The sequence below is a fragment of the Seriola lalandi genome, unplaced genomic scaffold (assembly GCF_002814215.2).
Source record: "Seriola lalandi dorsalis isolate HSWRI2012SDOR001 ecotype SW California unplaced genomic scaffold, Sedor1 jcf7180002054748, whole genome shotgun sequence".
Classification (NCBI taxonomy): Eukaryota; Metazoa; Chordata; class Actinopteri; order Carangiformes; family Carangidae; genus Seriola; species Seriola lalandi.
The window spans coordinates 5,447,675-5,452,963 of record NW_019525301.1 but is presented as its reverse complement, the minus strand read 5'-3'; the positions used below and the strand labels follow the sequence as shown (position 1 = coordinate 5,452,963).

General features: G+C 40.6%; 1 protein-coding gene across 1 annotated transcript in view; it reads right to left on the bottom strand.

Moving 5' to 3' along the window:
* nfasca (neurofascin homolog (chicken) a) overlaps positions 1–5,289 on the bottom strand; it is a 104,737-nt gene that overhangs the window by 75,244 nt on the left and 24,204 nt on the right. The window contains exon 2 of the mRNA XM_087178878.1: positions 2,908–2,971. The gene's annotated coding sequence lies outside the window, so the exon portion shown is untranslated. The remainder of the gene's footprint in view (positions 1–2,907; positions 2,972–5,289) is intronic.

The window sequence follows — 5,289 nt, the reverse complement described above, 5'->3', positions numbered from 1 at the left end:
GGAGATTTGAAGGGATTGTGGGAGTTATGGGAAGATTGAGGTGAGAGATCTGAAATGTGAAAAAGCTTTAAGATTTATACTTTACACAGAGAAAGCTGGCAACGGGCAGACTGAGGCTTCTCCTTCTGAACCTTCACAGGGCAGCTTCCCTTCTTACTTATTAACCATTTCATTTTTAGGGAGCAACCAACCACGTCGCCAACGGGACCAGAGCATAAATAAATGATGTCAAACTAGGTGAGAAATGGCAAACTCTTGCATCTAGGATCACCACTGAGAGTCTGAGTAGTCTGGTCCGGTTTGGTTTGGCTCCTCTAACTCTGTAGAACTCAGCTGCAGGTTGTTTCACATTTTTATTTGACCTAGCTTACACAGTTTGGTTTGCTCATGCTGCGACACAAGGTGACCTCACAGACACAACTAGGTCAGAGTTACCTTAGCTTAGCCTGAGGTTCACGACCTCAGGCTCACAGTAGCATCACAAACACACACACACACACACACACACACACAGACACACATACACACACACACACACACACACACAAAGAGCCAAGTATTAACCTACTTGCAGTGAATTTGCATGTATTTGCAAATTCCCTGCAAAAACGAAACTGTTCTTTAAATATCTGCTTTCTTCCATTAGTGAAGACAAGAGTTATTTCTTTAAAGAATAATATTAAAGTCATTAACAGACTACAGACATTTTAAAGTCTGTTGGATTAAAAAAAACATTTCCTGGCCTTTCAGGACAGATGTAGAATAAATCAATTCATCTTCAGACTAAGTGTCTTATCTCAGCCCTGACAGGTTTCATATTTATGAAGAGAGGCCACTTAAGATTCCTCCTCCTCCATGAACAGTGAAGAAAACCATGATTAGTGTGAATGAAGCTTGATTATTACATCTGCAAACATGACGCCCAATCAGCTGCTGAGGGTTTTCATTTGGGCTCATTTTAGGATTATTTCCATGGATTCAAAGACTTGAAAGGAATGAACCAATTATAACAACTGGTTTTACAGTTTCATTTGAAAAAAAAGATCTGTTTTTGGACTGTAGATGACATACTGCAGGCACAGAATATACTGGAAATGTTGAATTTCTGTGAGAACAATAGCAGACATGGGTTACTATTGCTGTCTTTTTCTTTAACCTTCTGCAATTACATGAAGTTCATTGTTGTTCTTCCCTTTTTGTCCCTGAAGAAAGAGCATTCATATTCAGTTATGCCCATCCCCAAGACAGTGCACACACACACACACACACACACACACACACACACACACACACACACACACAGCATTAGTACCAGCTACAAATGTTTCATTGTTCCCAGCACAGGGAGATTCCATTAGAGTCTCTCTGGATGGGGCTGAGTGCTGGTGCACACACACAGGAGACAGGAGGAGGTGATATCATGCTGGTTTACATGTACATTTTCATTGTGCATTTTAGTGTGTATGTTTGTGTGTATGTGTGTGTGTGTGTGTGTGTGTGTGTGTGTGTGTATGTGTGTGTGTGTGTGTGTGTGTGTGTGTGAACATATCCCATAATGCTTGCAAACACAGCAGGATTTTATCTGTGTGTGTGCAGGGATGTCTGCCTCATCCTTGTTCCTCGGTCCTGCCTGTACGTCTCAAATGCAGCTTTCAACTCTTCAAAAAGAGGACCGAGTCAATTAGAAATTTTCATTTGCAACCTTGGCAACAAAGATGGGGGTTTTTGGGATATTATTTATTAGATAAAGACACATACTGTGACCACTATCATCACTTGGATGACCTCTCCTTTACTCTCTGCTGTAACAATCCACTAAACTGTGAACATTAAAGGAGCAGTATTAAAGTTTGCTTACAACACCAACGTTGACTCTTCTTTTGCTTCTATTTCTATTACTTCTTTTCTTGTACTGAGGCTAGCATGCTAACCAGCTAGCCCCAGCCTGATGGAACTGTATTGTCACTTTCCGATACCAAGTTACTATAACGTCCACTCTGCCCTGAAGAACTAGATGCTCAGAAGACAAATGATAACCTCTTGTAATGTAAAGGCAAAAACTGCTGAAGATCTTGGAAAGACTGATAAGTAAACAGATGTTAATGCTAACGTTAGCCATGTAGCAATAGCAAATGAAACAGATTCACTGTTATTTAACTCTTCTCTGTCTTCTAGGTTCAGTTCGTCTGTGCTGGTGGTTTGGACCTCAGATTCTCAACATCACCATTTACACCCTTAAGGGAATGTTTGTCTATGAAGTTGAGAAACTGTGTTTTGCTCTGTGTTGTGTTTTATTCAGTTTGATCAGTATATTGAACAGTGAACAGTATAAACTACAGCTTTGGACAAAAATCATAATTAAATATGAATTTATGTTTTACATTTCCTTACATGACCCCTCTTATACATTATATATAATAGCATTTTATACAGCCATTATCTGAAAATTTTCTATACAGAATATATCCAGAGGGCAACAATAAACTGAGTAAATTCAAGTTCTGAATACAAACCTTGGTCTTTTTTAATCTCTTTGAGTCAGTGGCAGAGCTGGAGGCATTAACACATTAACTGCCCTCTCAATCATTCCTCTGACCTCCAAATATACCCCCAAACACAGCATCACCCACCTTCCTCTATAAACATCCCAAAAATAGCCCTCCACCCATCACACACAATTACCCTCAGCACTCCGCCACAGTAGTGGCACGGCTGCACACACACATAACTAAATACTGCAGGTAATGGAGAGCCAACATCTGCAACAGCTGCCTGCACCCACCAAAAAACAAGAGGTACACGTTAAAAAAAATCTAATATTGACATATTTCCATAATTTCAATATTATTGTTTATGACTGGACTGTGGTTGAGGTGGAGCATTGATGTAAATGTACTACTGACTTACGTACGCTGATGTGGACACTTGTCTTCTGTCTGTCCACCCACTCTGTCCTGACCACTGAGCAGACCTGATGAGACACAGAGAGAAGAAATCATCAATATTATAACCTTTTGAATTGTGTTTACCAAACAAAGTACAATTCAGTTTAAACAGGAAGCTTCACACCATAACCTGCTGTATTTACTCTACACAAACACTTGTGTATGAAAGGTTGTGGATCATGGAGAATGGACCAGATAACAGAACATGGTAAATAATAGATATGTTTATAGCTAAGTAGCTTCAGAAAGACAATGTAATAAAAGAAGTCTGAAGACTATAGTCAGATGTGCTGACTGCTCATTAGTCTTTGTTAGCCTGAGTGCAGGAAGAAGATACAGTCGACAGCAGCACACACACACACACACACACACACACATGCCTCAGGACTGTCTGCATCAGTGTTGTTTCTCCACTCGTGTGTTTGTGCTTTCAAAGAGCTCGTCTGTGCGCCAGCCGCTGCCCTCAGGAGCACAGGATGCTCTTTCCCTCTTTCTTTTTGTCCCTCTTGCCTGTGTTGCTGCTGCTTTGCTGCTGTACACACTCTCACACACTCACACACATATGCAGAAACCCACACTAACACACAGTCTGCTCGCAGGACTGTGGAAAAGCCTCTATGGAAATATAAAACACACACAAACCCACTCTGTATCTCCAACACAGTTTGAGCTTCAGTGAGAAAAACGCTTCAGTCAGTACAATAAAACCATCCGCTACAGTGCAAACTACACACAAAACTGACACGTCACCCATATACACACAAGTGCAATAACATGATAGTACTCATATATTGATCTTCTGTTATTGTATGTCACATGTTGGTATAAGCTTGGTCTTAAAGATTTGCTCAGAAATGAAAAATCTAACAGTCCAAAATCATTAAAGCCACATTTCCTGATTTTATGACAGCATCCTTAAAGCTAACGTATGCAACTTATACTTACTAATATGCTTTAGTTGAAATATTCTCCTAAACATAAGTTCATGTGGAGAGGTGCTGTCTAAGGCTTCCGTGACCTAGACCCATTGAGCCAGGCAGCACTGCAGACATATATCCTCCTAAAGTCTTTCTAGCCAATCAGAGAAGGAGAAAGAAAGTACATGACCGCACTTCTGGTCACTTCTGCTTTAGCTGCTTGAGGACGTTGCTCATGCTGAGTCATAGGCTGGAGAGGGCTGGAAGTGTCATGTTAGTGTTGCCTTGATTTCCAGAACTTGCATATTGTAGCTTTAACTCAGTCAGATGACTGCAGCATTCACTCAGTTTGTGTTACAGCTGTACAGTATGCAACCCCCCCCCCCCCAGCACAGTTCGGCACATATTGAACATCTGGGGGAGAACTGTTTAACTGGGTTAAGTGCTTTGCCAAAGGGTATGGTAGCATTATGCCCTACTTGAGGGTGATGTGTGTGTAAGTAAGACTCTCATTACCATCTCGTTCAGCAGCAGCACAGTCTCAGCTGCTGAAGGTCTGAGCCTGACCGTGCTGCACCCCAACAACGTCTTCAAACCCAAACACATCAAATCCAAAGTGATCATGTTATGGTTACACCATATGAAATGGTGCCATACGCTAATCAAGAATTAGGTGATGATAGGTGAGTAATGTGATCACCATATGGCTTCTCACATAAAAACACTCAGGTAGCCAACTTTTACTTTCAGTTCTTTACTTTGAGTTTTGTAGTTTTACAATTTTAGCAGTTAATTATTTTCACCTGACCTTTTCTCTCATGTTCTCTATGATGTGTTTTGATGCTTTTTGATGGATGACCAGCTACATTACCACCTCAATCAGCAGGACTCCCACAGTCTGTATGTTTATCAGAGACCAGCAGCTAGCCCATCTGCTCTTTAGTCTTCGCCCTCAGGACCCACTGGACTGGTCTTTAGTCTTAGTGCTCAGGACCCACTGGACTGGTCTTTAGTCTTAGTGCTCAGGACCCACTGGACTGGTCTTTAGTCTTAGTGCTCAGGACCCACTGGACTGGTCTTTAGTCAGATGTAGAAGTTTAGTCAGAATTTGATTTGATTTGATTTTTAAATTTGCCCTTTAGCACTTAATTTAATACTAACTCCACATTTTTTATATTTTCATAATCAGATAGTGATATAATAATAATAATAATAATTATTATTATTATTATTATGATGCATTTTCTAATGTTTTCCTGCAGATTCTGCTTCATTTATCCAAACAGGTTGTAAATAATAAACTGAATGTGTGAAGAGAATAAAAAATGACTGATGTTGATCAAGTGCTTCCCAGTTCAGCACTCTGACCTGCTTTCACCAGCCTCATGGGGCACTAAGAATGTGTGTGTGTGTGTGTGTGTGTGTGT